Here is a 15,347-nt window from a genome sequence, read left to right as displayed (position 1 = left end):
AAGAGGTATAATCACGAAATTTCAAACATAAAATTTTCTTTGATTTTCTTTAATTTTTATTATAGTTAATCGATCGAATATCAAATGTTAAGTATAATGATAAAATACGTTATTAATATTATAAGGAGAGATAACTACAAAACTCAAAACATGAACAATAAAATCAACGTAAAAGATTAAAAAATATATTGAAACATTGTATTTATGTAAAATCCCAAATATCATTATTTTTTTAAATTTTTTTAATGAATTAATAAATTTTGAGTATACTGATAAGGTATGTTATTCATATTATTAAGAGAGATAATTACGAAACTCCGAAAAATAGAATTAACGTAAAAAAACCAAAGAAAATATTAAAATATATTTATGTAAAATCCCAAATATCATTATTTTTCCGAAGACAGATTATTAACATAGTATGAAATCACATGTTTAAGGTTAAAGTGACTTGTGGCCTACAAGTTTATGCAATTGTTTTCTTTCTTCTTGTTCATCTTAATTTGAAGCAGCGTAGAGTGCTTTAATCTCTTCAACATCATCATAGCTGCCAAGGAAAACTGGAGATCGCTCATGTATCTTCCCTGGGACTAAATCAAGTGCCTGCAAATGCATGGAAAATTAACAACATATGAGGATTCTGTTGCCTTGTGAATCGAATCGATGCTCGACGAGTCGAACGGTAAGGAACTCGAGTTTTCTCGATCGAAAATGATTGAGGCAAGCAAGTCATATTACCCTTTGTTTTCCGGTGAAAGCTTGACCTCCAGCCTGCTCCATCAGGTATGACATTGGGAAGACTTCGTAAAGAAGACTATAGGAAAGAAGTTATGTTAAGTGAGGAAATAAACCAAAATTGCAATGAAGAAATGGAGCTTTCAAAGCGATGTTGTACCGAAGCTTTCCGTTTGGACTTTCTTATCTGCAGGGTATAAGAAGATACCGCCGTAAAGCAATGTCCGGTGCACATCTGCAACCATGCTGCAAAGGCAAATGCCATTAGTGTTATCTCTGGTCGAGTATAGAATGCAACACATATCCAGACACAGGTAAATATACTCATGTCCGGTGCTCGAAGCGTCCGAGTAACATAGCGAGCCTAATAGTAGATTACCTTCCAATGTACCTAAGGGACCTTGGGGGTGAACCATCTGCAGGGAACTTGCATTTTTCCACAAACTTTGTAGTTGGCTCATCCCAATTCATGGCATTTCCTTCATTTACTGAATAAATCTTTCCCCTTTTTGGTACCTTGATATTGGGATGGGTTAGTATGAACTCGCCGAGAGATCGATCGAGTGTGAAACCGTTGACGCCACTCCCGGTACTCAGCACTAGCTGCAAATCAAAAGCAAAGAACCCTTCCAATGTGTTTCAATTATCAAAACAAAATCGATCTGAGTTGCAGTAAATGCTGATAGTGGTGATTGTTCTTACCGTGCAGGAGCTTCCGTACATGCAATAACCGGCTGCTAAGAGGTTTCTTCCGGGTTGCAATACGTCATCGATCATTGGATTGTCTTTATCTTTCACCAGATAAATCCCGAAAATCTGATCACAAGAGGTAAACATTCATGTTCACCATGCATAAACCAGTTTAGAACAAAGGAAATGCTGAAGGCTGAAGCAAAGGGCGAGCTTACAGTTCCTATGGAAACACCACAATCAATGTTTGAGGATCCGTCCAATGGATCAAAAACAACAATGTATCTGCATAAACAAATACAAAATTTAGCCTAGAATTCGTAACCAATACTCGGACACGATGATTAGGCATATCAGTGTCGGATTTCTGCATGTATCAAACCTTCCACGCTTCGATTGATCGACGAATATAGCCTCTTCGTCCTCCTCCGAAACCAGGATGCACTACACAAGATTACACATAAGATTATGCACTAATTTTCATTCAATCAAAGATATGAACAGATAGTTTTTCAGGCTTACTGTTCGTCCACTGCTAATCAAAGCCTTAACAAAAATTTCATTCGAAAGCACGTCCAGCTTCTTCTGTTCTTCACCCTAAAACATGGGGGGGGGGGGTCTCAATTCATACAACAGAAGATGATGGAAAATTAAAGCCATTAACGATGAAGGCATACCTGAACATTGGTCTCTCCTGCGAGTCCTAATAGTTTTGCAAGACCCGCCTGTACACATAGAACAATGATTTTGCAAGTGAAATCTGATATCAGAACTACAAAAATACCAAATGATCACCAGTAAAGAGTGTAAAAGGACCTTGCTAACAGAAGAGCAGACGAATTTGCAGCCAAGAACAATGTGATTGAGCAAGATGGTGAAATCGCCACGAGATTCAGGGTGCTTGGTTTGCTCATTCAAGACATGGCGAGTGATGGTCATCAAATCAGTTCTATGAGCATCAGCTTCATGATCCATGACAAGCCCTTTTTTTCCTCAACACAAAACTCAAACCTTTCCCCTCAAAATTAGATCAAAGCTTCTTTTTGGGATCAAATGAAATTAAAAAAAAGGATGAAACTTGGAGAGCGAAGAAACCTTTTTTCCTTCTGTTTTGTAGCGTAAAGAGCAAGAGAAGTTGGAGAATAAAGATATATACATGTGAATATATATATAATCAACATCAACTACAGAGTGGATTTTGATTATCCAATAAAGGATTAGAATGACACGTTTGACCAATTTGATCACATAGCTGTGAGTCATCAAGAATTCAGCTATTGTTATTTCCAACCTATGCTGTTTCTAAACGTTACAAGTGCTTAGCTTTTGATCAACAATGGCGGTTTTGGGTTTGAGTAACGAATAAGGGAGAGGATATGTCGGTTAAAATCAACTAAATGAATCATTCGGTTAAATTGATTTTGGTTAATTCGATTATTGTGATTAAGTTAAATATAATTTTAATTAATTTAGTTTTACAGCTCAATTTCGGTTAAACAAATCAAATTTTTCTAATTAAATTACAGCTCAATTTTGGTTAGACAAATCAATATATTCTAATTAAATCGATTATATATAAATATATTAAACTAATTAATTACGGAGAATGAGTGTTATTTTGATGGGTAAATTATAAATTTTATCATTTTTTTCATTTTTGATTTGATCATAAAAGTTTAAATATGTTCCCTCGACTCATTAAATTTTCAATTTACTTATATTTTTGTTATTTGAATGTTTAAATTATGAATGGAAGGTATATAGTAGTCATGTGTGCTAATGTTAGTTGTTTTTATTGATATAGATTTTGTGTCATTCAAGTTATTTTCTTATTTCAAATATAAAATTTTTATAATTTTATCATTATGTCATGTTAACGCTGTAATTAATATTTTTGTGTGTCTTTTTCAATCATTTAAGTTATCAACTAATTCGTCCAATTATTTCCTATCACTCTATCATTTTAGATTTTACATAAATCACTTTAAAATGCGTAAAATTCAATTTAAAACTTATAAAACTCTAAAATACTATAGTCTATAATATTCTTCATCTGATTAGCATAAAAATAAGATATATAACATGCTTCCTCTTTTTACATCTCTCTACAGTTATAATTTGAAAATTTTATTTAAAGTGTTTCATAATTTTTTTTACAAAAATATTTCATCATAATATTATTAAATATTTAACAATAGAATAATCAAAATAGGAGTCCTATCTGCGTTATCATAGTTTGAAACTCTTATATTACTTAAAAAGAATATAATGCCTCATTTGTTAGCTCGACTAGTTATCCTATTTTAATATATATTTATATAGGTAATTTAGCACTGGTCCACGTTAGTCCTATCTGCGTTGCACTTTGATCCTTGGAGACCTCAACACTGTTTATACTTGGCTAAACCGGTCTTCCTCCATCAGTTCAATACGGCGGTTCCTGTTAGAAATCGAGCACCGATACATCAGTCCAGCAGCTCAGAATGCTATACATTCATAACGAGAGAGAAGGATATCAAGGTCAAGGAAGCAGTGGTTGTCTCTCTTCAACTTTGACTCGCCCTTTCTTTAGCGATCAATAGTTTGATCCAAAACCATAACTTTCTCCCCTCGATCGTGTTTTCATGGGAACAACAGACCTTACCCAAGCACTCCTCAAAAACACCAAAAACCCAAAGCTAGCATGGCAACTCTTCAAGCGGATTCATCTTCACACCCAATCCCTCTGTTCTTTCATCAGTGCACCATTGCCGTATCCTATCCGTTCTAAATTGCTCCCAGAAATCGATCAGCTTCACCTCCTCCTCTTATCCTCACAGCCCCGACAAAATCCCCTCCGCTCCCTCATTTCCCTTGTCAATCTCTAGCTAAATTAGGTTTCTTTGATAATCCTTTCCCAGTTCCGGTCCATAAGAACAAACTTCCTACAAAACCCGCCTTCCATTTGTCTGTACAATGTTCTCTTTGGATGTTGTATTAAGAAAGAATTTCCGATTGTGTGCTTTGGTTGTATAAAGATATGGTCGTTGCCGGGTTTTTCCTCAAACTATGCTTCAATCATTTGATTTGTTGGTTGTGTGATTGGGTCATTTGGAGGACGCCCGAGAATTGTTTGATAAATGCCTGAGAAAGGTTGTCTGCCTAATGAGTTTAGTTTGGCATTTTGGTTCGGGGGTATTGCAGATTCGCCCTTGCTAATAAAAGGGTGGAGCTTTTGGATGAATGAAAAGTCCAGGATTTTGCCGAATGGAGTTGTGTATAATACATTGATTTCGAGTTTTTTGTAAGGAAGGTAAAACTGATGATGCTGAAAATTTGGTAGAAAGAATGAGAGAGGATGGTTTGTTTCCTGATGAAGTTACATTCAATGCTAGAATATCCGCTCTTTGTAAAGCGGTCAAGTTCTCGAAGCATCAGGATTTTAAGAGAGATGCAAATAGATGAAGCCGTGGGGCTACCTCGGCTAATGTTATAACCTATAATCTAATGCTTGAGGGGTGCTATAAGCAGGGGATGCTGGTGGAAGCAAAGAACTTGGTTGAGTCTATGGAGAAAAATGGCTATTTGATGAATTAGAGAGTTATAATATCTGTTGTTGGGGTTGCTAAATGGGAAGTTACTAGAGGCTCAACTTGTACTTAAGGACATGGTCAATAAAGGTGTAGAACCTATATTTATCGTATAATGGTGATGAGTTTATTATAAGGAGTGGTCTTTCTCCCGATACAATAACTTACAGCACTTTATTACATGGCTACTGTCGTAAAGGGAAGTTATCTGAAGCAAATGATATTCTAAATGAGATGATGAGAAATGGTTGTGTCCCGAATACTTATACTTGCAATATTTTGCTGCATAGCTTGTGGAAAGAGGGGAAAATATTAGAGGCAGAAGAGTTATTGCAAAAGATGATGAAAAAGGTTATGGTGTGGATACTATAACCTGCAATATTGTAATTGATGGTTTGTGTATAAGTGGGAAGTTGGAAAAAGCTATGGAAATCACCGATGAGATGTGGACGCACGGAAGTGCTCTAGGTAACCTTGGAAACTCATTTATTGGCCTAGTTGATGATGTTAACTGTAGCATGAAATGTACTCCTGACTTAGTTACATATTCTATCATAATTAGTGCTCTATGAAAGGCTGGAAGGATAGATGAGGCTAAAAAGAAATTCAAAGAGATGATGGGTAAAAAATTGCAACCCGATGCGGTTACTTTTGATACTTTCATCCATATTTTCTGTAAAGAAGGAAAAATCTCTTCTGCATTTCGAGTTCTCAAGGACATGGAAAAAAAGGGTGTAATAAGAGATACAGACTATAATTCACTGATACTTGGCCTAGGAAGTAAAAATCAAATATTTGAGTATATGGACTAGTTGAGATGAGAAAGAGGGATTACTCCTAATGTTTGTACCTACAATAATATTATTCGATCTCTTTGCAAAACGGAAAATCCAGGACACTTCGTCTTCCTTCAGGATGTTAATAGAAGCTTTCTGCAAGGCATGTGATTTGGAGTAGCGAATGAGTTATTCGAGATTGCTTTAAGTATATGTGGCCAGAAGGAAGCCTTATATAGTTTAATGTTCAATGAGTTGCTTGCGGGAGGGCAAGTGTCAGAAGCTAAAGTGGTCTTTGAAGCTGCGTTAGATAGATCTTTTCATTTGGGTAATTTCCTTTATAAGGATCTCATTGAAAACTTTGTAAAGATGAGAAGTTAGAGGAAGCTAGTGGTATTTTGCACAAGTGATTATCAAAGGATACAAATTTGATCCTGCATCATTCATGCCAGTGGTTGATGACTTGGGTAAACGAGGAAACAAGCACGAGGCTGATGAACTTGCAGAGAAGATGTTGGAGATGGCTTCAGATGGTAGAGTGGAAAACAAGATCTCGAAAAGAAAAGGAATCAATCCATAGAAAAGGAACAAAGTATGGTGGATGACTGGCAAACAGTAGTGCACAGGTATGGCTAAAATAGTATTCTTTTTTCTTGCTTTTTGTCTTCATTGGCTTTGTTGATCTTTGGAATTAGTGCTACATTCTAATTGCCAAATAGACAGCAGTTCATGAGTTCCTTTTTTCTATTAGTGCAGTTTATTGTCCTCTGTATATTATTTGATGTTCTTGACATAGCTTCGATTTAATATTCTTTTACAGGGATGATGGAAGGGAATCGCTTTGAAATCCCTTTAGGGGGTACAGAAAGTTTGGGGTCAGGGAAGAATACCGAGTTTGCGGCCCCAGAAAAATGAGCTTTTTGATTACTGGTGAAGTTGGTTGTTTAAGTTCCCATTTATCAGAAGATAGGGGTGGAGGTTACTGGTAATTAACCAAGGATTAATTTTTCATTCATGGAGGATTTCCTGTGCCGATCACTTGTGCAAAATATTCATTTTAATTTCGTTGGGTTCGGAAGTCATGAAGCAGGCAAATGTTGCGGAGTAAGTTTTGACGTGCTTATGATTTTCAGTTAATTGTCTGTGCTTGTGAAGTAACTGCCTAATAGCACCTTGTTTCTGTATTTCTGCAGACGGATAGCAAACTGGTTGGCGAGCAAGCTGGTTTTAGATTTTCTCTGTAGAGTAAAAAGGGTTGCGCAACACAACTTGGGCCAAAAGCTAAAACTTACATGTGGTAGTCTCACTACCAAACACGGTCTCGCTGTTTCACCTAGTTTATGAAGCTACCATGAAAACTCTAACGTCAAACATCGAACTTTTAGTTAGTTCACACTGTGGCAAACACGAACAGATTACAAACATTTTCAGAACATTCGACTTGGAACATGTACAGAATCTTGTCTTGGGTGGCAGTGCTACTAATGTGTTTGCTGCGATGCAGTGTACCAATATTACGACCCATCTGTGAATTCAAGTCCAGTCTGTGACCGTTAACGCAATCTTACGACCAGGAGCCTCAGGAAGTGTACCACTAAGATCAACAAACCTCCATCCTGCTTCATTGTTTGCAGCAAGACAAACTTGTCCCATCACCGCCATGTTCTTCAGTAATCTGCGAATTCAATTTTTTTTTCTGAAAGAAAGAAGAATGTAGTTTTGATTGCACTTTTCTTAAGGGTTATTTGTAACTGAACCAGCTTTGCTTTCTCGAGCAAGGAAAGGAAAATAAATGCATATTGTTTAAATGGTTAGAAATCGCGAGGGTTTTTCTTGCATACGCTGTAAATACTCGGTACTCCTTATAGAGATGATTCTCAGAACTATACATGAACTTTTATTAAATACATAATTATATACACAGACTTTGATATATACTGTATATAAAATTTGGATTGGATTCAATTTTTATATCATAATTATAGACACAAACAATATTTTACAATCATGTACATTGAATCGGAGTTCACCGATAACATAAAGGATTACAAGACCTTAACAATGCAGCAGCAAAAGAAGCATGCTGCCTGATAAACAGAGATGCAAACCACAAACATACACTTCAATCCTACTCAATTACACAAACAAGAGATCGAACACTAATGTATACACGTTCATCAAGCTCTCTACCTCACTCGGATTCTATAAAATTCTTCGTCGTTGTCTTTGGAATAAAGGGTGACCAAAGCATCCATCCTCGGCTGGACGAAAAGCCGCCACCCAGAGCCGCTGATGCAGTACACGACGTCTCCTTCACTCTTCCATCCAAACTTCCACCATTCGGACCCGTCGGTGACCGTTAAAACGATTCGACCACCGGGGAGTGTGCCGCTACGATCAGTAAACCTCCACCTAGCTTCATGGTGTGCTCCCAAGACATCTTACAAACAAGAATTAGAACTAGGACTGACTCGCGTTAACGACAACTCGATAGATCAACACCAAACTCCTTCAGAACCTCAGTCCCGAACACTTAGATTGCGAATTACAGATAGCCCCTCCATTAATATTCAATCTTCAATTCTTAGCAAAGTAAAAAAGAGTGGATATAGCAGTTCAAATCTAGAAAAACAAACTAAATGAAGGAAACAAGTAATGGGCACCCCACACATTACAACACTCACACAGCAAGCCACGGCCAATGATCAAGAGCAGCAAAGTTCCACTAAACCGACCACAGCAGATGACAACAATCAAAACAGTGAAAACCGACTATTGACATCATTAAGCTTGGTGGGGAATGGAATATCCAACCGAGGAGAAACCTCTTTGATTGGGAAATTGACATGTGGGATACTTTCATGAATTCTATAAATGTTGCTTCTTCTGACTCATTGTGCAGGGATAGTGTAAGATGGATTGGGGATTCGACAGGCAGTTACACCCCGAAATCATTTTGCAAAAGTAAATATGTAGTTGAAGCGAATGCGAACAGGCTGTGGGAGTTGATGTGGGAGGGTTTGGCACCTCCTAAGGTAGAAGCGTTGTTGTGGAGACTAGTCCAAGGTCGCATTCCGGTTCGAGCTGAACTGATGAAACGTGGCGTAGGTAGTGTATCATCGGATTGCTGCGTTGTGTAATAAAGAGGTGGAAACTGTTATCCATCTCTTTTCCATTGTGATATATCTGGAAAGGTGGCAGGCTTGGTGTGGACTACGAATATTCAAGTGGTAGTTCCTAGTTCGTTGGAAAGCTTCATAATCTTTGGAGCACTACCGTGTAAACCTTCTGTCAAAACTACAATTACTACATAAATTCGATCTCTGAATTTATCGATAATCTTACAAAGGTAATAATTAATCGGAGGACACAAATAACTCCAAAAGAACAACATTTGATTCCAGATGTACAACAAATACGAAAGAATAAATGAATTGATGATGAGAAAAAATTATAAATAATTACCGTTAAAGGATAAAATTTCATAAAATATAGAATTCAGAAATTGAATAAGAAAATAGAAAAATTATTTTTAAAAAAAAATTGAAATTACGCAAATATTCTATAATGGTAAATGAGCATGTGATTCAAATTATGTCAAAAATAAATTTAAAACAAAAAAAATTAAGAAACCAGTAAATTAGAGGTTAAATAATCAACATAAAAAAATGAAAGAAAACTAAAAAAAATAACCCAAAGGATTAATATAACAAATCTATGTAAAAATGATTTGTAAAATTTAATTGACTGTAATGACATAAAAGTGTATGATAAAGCTAAAAATAATTAAAATATTGAAATGTGGCTTTCATGTAAGCAAATAATATTTCATGTTAGCAAAAAAGTCATGTCATTCTAGTGTTACTGATTTTAGGTCCATATAATTAAAATAGAGTAATTTAAAAAATTTAATGATTAAATTAAAACTTTTAAAATTGTAATGACTAAAATAGGAAAGAAAGGTGAGTGATAAAAATATGTAATTTACCCTAATAATAATTAATTGGCTCAAGAAAGTCTGATTCATCGTCTCTACCAAAAGAGAACGAGCGAGCGATGCTGGGATTTTCTCTGTTAAGAGAAAAAGCTGTTTAATATTAATTACAAACGAAAACAAGAGAATGGGTGATTCATTCACACTACCAAATGATGAGTTACTTCTCGAAAACACCAAAAACAAACAAATTATAAATATTCACAGTTATACGAAAACAGAGCATCAAGTTCGAACAATGTCGAAAGATTTTCTCCCGACATTTTTAGATATCTATCTTTCCCAACATCTAAAAGCTAAAACTCGAGCATTCGAATGATGTATTGCTCGCTGTTTGACCCGTCGAAGTTTATCCATGAAAACAGAGCATCGCCATTTCAGCTCTTGCGATGACCAAAACAAACAAATTACAGAAATTTACAGCGTATGCAAGAAAAACTCTAAAAAACATTCGACTTGGAACAATGTCGGAAGGTTTTAACCTTCCCTCGCGATTTCTAACCATATAATCAATATGCATTTATTCGCGGAGTACGGAAGAACATGGCGGTAATGGGACAAGTTTGTCTTGCTACAAACAATGAAGCAGGATGGAAGTTTGTTGATCTTAGTGGTACACTTCCTGAAGCTCCTGGTCGTAAGATTGCGTTAACGGTCACATACGAGTCTGAATGGTGGGAGTTTGAATGCAATAGTAAAGGAGCCAACGTGTACTACATCAGCGGCTCGGGGTGGACTCGTTTTTTTCAACGGAGCGAGGATTGATGATAGGGTCACTCTGTATTCCAAAGAAGACGGCGAGAACTTTCATCGACTAGATGTGAAGTAGTCGGGAGCCAGAGCTTGATCGACGTCAATGAGTTGTCCGAAGATGAATGTTATGTTGCGGAAGACGGCTATCGAATAGAGCAAAATCACAACGTATAATTTGAGAAAATAAAAATGAAGATAAAGAAGACACAAAATTTACGTGAAAACCCCTAAATAATATAGAGTAAAAACCACGGGCAACGGTAGAAGAATTTCACTATGAGAAAATAGGAATTACAACTTCTCTCTATCTACCAAAGAGAAAACAATGATAATTCTCTCTTGATAAAAAGGAGAAAACAACTCTCAAGAAACTCTCTAAATTCTCTAGTATTGGAAGAAAACTAGAATGCTTTGGGATGGTTTTGAAGCTAAATGAGATAGGATATTTATAGTTCAAGCTTAAGGACTAATCTTGTAAATACCCTAAAATTAAAGTGACTAAATTAGGTATTTTACCCTTGCTAATTTTCAATAATTTGCAGCCATTTTGGACCAAAAATAGCCGCCCAAAATCAGCCATCAGCCGCCCCATATGCTATGTTCATTTTTGACTTTCAACAATCTCCCACTTGAATATTTGATTGGAACAATCATATCTTCACATCATTCTTTCTACCTTGTACTATCATGTTGTTTACGTCTCTGACAGGCCACAGGAGGATCGACACAAGGTAAATTTATCAGCGTTGATCGCCTTCGTCATGAAATCTGCTATGTTGTCTTTGGTATGGATCTTCTGCATATCTATTGTCCATTCTTCCACCTTTTCACGAATGAAATGGTATTGAACTCGTATGTGTTTTTTCCTTGAATGAAATTCTAGATTCCTTGCTAGATGCAAAGCGCTTTGACTGTCACAAAATAGAGAAACATGCTCTTGATTGTGCCGAAACTCCTCCAATAGCATCTTCAACAAAATTGCTTCTTTACTGGCTTGTATAGCTGCTACATATTCTGCCTCTGTTGTGGATGTAGCCACAACTGACCGCAATTTTGAAACCCAGCTTACAGCTCCACCATCAATTTTAAACACATATCCTGTAGTATATTTGTTTTTATTCAAATCCCCTGCATAGTCAGAATCAACATACCCATTGATAAGTAAATTTGATCCTTCGTAACATAATGCAATATTTGAGGTCCCTTTGATATATCTCAGGATTCTCTTTATTGTATTCCAATGCTCTTTGCATGGATTCTCCATGTACCGATTAATCGCTCCCACTACTTGTGCAATGTTTGGTATTGTGCATATCATAGCGAACATTAAACTTCCCACTGCTGATGCATACGGTACTCGAGACATCTCCATCCTCTCTTCTTCACTGCTAGGACTCATATTGGAGGATAATTTGAAGTTAATAGGAAGAGGGGTAGAAATTGGCTTACAATCTTGCATGTTGAATCGTGACAAGATCTTCTTAAAGTAATTCTTTTGTGAAAGCCAAATCTTCCTATTACTTCTATTTCGGTGAATTTGCATCCCTAGAATCTTGTTTGCTGATCCCAAATCCTTTATTTCAAATTCCCTAGCCAGTTATGCCTTCAATTCTTCAATATGATCTTTGTTGGGTCCCGCAACCAACATGTCATCTACATACAACAACAATATAACAAAATCGTTATCACCAGACCTCTTGAAATAAGAACAAGGGTCTGCATTAAGTCTGTTGTATACAAGGCACATAATGAAGGAATCAAATCTTTTATATCAACACATTGGCGCCTGGTTTAGTCTGTACAGAGATTTGTTCAACCTGCAAACCAAGTTCTTTTCTTTTTCTTCAAAAACTTCAGGCTGGAGCATGTAAATTTCTTCTTCAAGATTTCTATGAAGAAAAGCTGTTTTAACATCTAGCTGCTCTAGATGTAAGTTCAATGTAGCACACATTGCCAAAACTACTCGAACTATTGTTAGTCAAACCACAGGAGAAAAGATTTCATTGAAATCAATACCTTCTTTTTTAGCATATCCTTTGACCACCAGTCTTGCACGATACCTCTCAACTTGATCGTCATCGTTTCGCTTGATTTTGAAGACCCATTTGTTACCAATTGGCTTCATTCCTTGTGGTAGTGGTACAAGGTCCTATGTATTATTTTTATGAAGAGCTTCAATTTCTTCTTACATCGCCATCATCCATAACGAAGCATCTGAGTTGTTTATTGCCTCCTGGTATGTTGATGGCTCACCGTCCTATGTTAAAAGGTAGTATGAAATATTTCATTCTATAACATAATCTGAATGTCAATTGGGACATCTTCTCACACGATCTGATTGACGAGTTGTTGGAGCTTCAGAACTCTCTAGTTCTTGTTCATCATGTGCTGGTTCTGCTTATGAAGAATCTCCTTATTCAACCTTATTTTCCACATGTATCTGTGTAGTCTCTGACTTTTCAATGCTATCATCGTCCTCTTTTCTTTGTATTTTATCTTCTACAAAGATAACATCCATGCTGATGATCACTTTGCAGGCAGTGGGATCCCACAAGCGATACCCCTTGACTCCATCAGCATACCCCAAGAATTTCCATTTCATGGATTTTGTACCCAGCTTTGAATTTTCTTGGGAGTTGTACATCACATACACTATACTTCCAAATACATGGATGTTTGAATAACCAGCTAGTTTACCAGTCCACATCTCCATTGGTGTCTTCAGCTCTATTGCAGTTGATGGAGCTCGATTCACCAAATAACAGACGGTATTGACTGCTTCTGCCCAGAATGAGTTTTTCTAGGCATGCATCCCTCAACATTGCTCTTGTTCTTTCTAACAAGGTTCTGTTCATCCGCTCTGCCACTCTATTTTGTTGAGGAGTGTTCACCACTGTGAACTGTCTTTTGTTGCCTTCTTTCCTGCAAAAGTCATCAAATTCTTCGCTTGTGTATTCTCCTCCATTATCTGTTCTGAAACACTTGATCTTATTTCCAGAATCAAGTTCCACCCGCGCTTTGAAGTTTTTGAAAGTTGAAAACACATATGACTTCTTCTTTATAGGGTACACCCAACATCTCCTAGAGTAGTCATCAATAAATGAGACAAAGTATTTTGCTCCGCCTAGGGATATAACTGGTGCTTGCCATACGTCAGAGTGAACCAATTCTAGAACACTTTTGCCTCTAGAATTTGATGTGTTGAATTTCAACCGGTGCTGCTTACTTGTTGTGCAATGCTCACACAAAGGAAGTGATACCTTTGTTAAGCCTGGAAGTAACTTTTTCTCCACAAGGACTTTCATTCCTTGTTCTGACATGTGTCCAAGTTTCTGATGCCATAACATTGCAGAATCTGAACTACATGAGACAACAGAGGCTTCTGCTTCTAGCAAAGTTTCTCCCTTCAGCATGTACAAGTTTGCTACTATCTTTTCGCCTTTCAACACCACAATCGCTCCACGGAACACCTTCATGATTCTTTTCCGTGTTTCAATCTTGTTTGCATTATTATCCAACAATCCGTAGGATAATAAATTTTTCTTCAGGCCTTTCACGTGCCGCACATCTCGAACAACTTTAATCGTTCCATCATACATCTTCAATTTGATGGTTCCCACACCAACGATCACTAAGACATGATCATTGCAACTATACACAGATCCTCCTGAGACAGGTTCATAATGATGAAACCATTCTTATCTTGAGGTCATGTGATATGTTGCTCCCGAATCAATGAGCCATATATCTGCATATCTCTTTCTTCCTTCCACGGTGGTTAACGCTTCACAGCATAGAGCATCTACATCATCTGAAGTGTTTGCGGTATTACCTTGTAGATTGGAGTTTTTATTTAGACTCCAACAATCCTTCATCAAGTGACCCTTCTTTCTACAGTTGTAGCACTTTAAATTCTTTTTTCTTCTCGACTTCGATCTACCATGTTTGTGAATGCTACTCTGGCCACGTTCTGTTGATCTCCCTCTCATCGTTGTCAAAGCTTCTGCTTGTTGCAGATTTACTTATCTGTCTTCCTTGTTCTTGTTCCAATTTTCTTCTTGGAGAACATCAGCTGTAACGTCATTTAAGACTAGACTGGTGACATTATTGTTTGTCAAGTTGATGATGATGAGTTGATCATACGAATCAGGTAGACTTTGAAGTAGAAGTTCAGCACGTTCTTGTTCTCCTATTGTACATATTAAGGATGTAAGCTGAGAAAATAATGTGTTCAGTGTGTTTAAGTGCTCCGTCACTGAAGTAGATACTGACATACGGAGAGTGTACAATTTCCTCTTAAGGAAAATTTTATTGTGCAACGATGTGGCCTCGTACAATTTGGTAGATGATCCCATATCTCCTTAGTTGTCTTCTTCTCCTCGATGCTTGACAATATTTCATCTGCTAATGCTAGATGAAAGTTTGCCATAACATTCCTGTCCATTTCGATCCATTTGTTGTCATCTGTGAAATCCACTGGTCTTTCACTGATAGCTGCTAGACAACCGTCTTTCCTCAGGATGGCCTTCATCTTCAATTTCCACAATGAGAAATTTCTTCTATTGAATTTTTCAATATCAAATTTCGTTGCCATAGCTTCTTTTACGGATAGCTCCCACTATTTCACTATCGTGAATAGTTCTCTAGAACCTTCAAAGAATGTGTTATACCTTCTTACTTTCTTATGTTGGATGATCCACCTTTTGGTGGCAACCACAAAGACAATAAACATATATTACACACTCAAATCTGGCTCGGATATCAATTGTTGCGGAAGACGGCTATCAGATAGAGCAAAATCACAACTGATAATTTAAGAAAATAAAAATG

At 36.8% G+C, this 15,347-nt stretch overlaps 2 pseudogenes; one reads left to right on the top strand and one right to left on the bottom strand.

Moving 5' to 3' along the window:
- Window positions 1-403: 403 nt before the first annotated feature.
- LOC120197254 lies at window positions 404-2,515 on the bottom strand (annotated as a pseudogene).
- Window positions 2,516-4,049: 1,534 nt separating this feature from the next.
- LOC120197410 lies at window positions 4,050-6,951 on the top strand (annotated as a pseudogene).
- The last annotated feature ends 8,396 nt before the right edge of the window (window positions 6,952-15,347 follow it).

This window comes from Hibiscus syriacus, unplaced genomic scaffold (genome assembly GCF_006381635.1).
Source record: "Hibiscus syriacus cultivar Baekdansim isolate YM2019G1 unplaced genomic scaffold, ASM638163v2 tig00117048_pilon, whole genome shotgun sequence".
In the NCBI taxonomy this organism is placed as follows: Eukaryota; Viridiplantae; Streptophyta; class Magnoliopsida; order Malvales; family Malvaceae; genus Hibiscus; species Hibiscus syriacus.
Note: the sequence above shows the minus strand (reverse complement) of the source record. Positions and strands in the feature narration are given on the sequence as shown.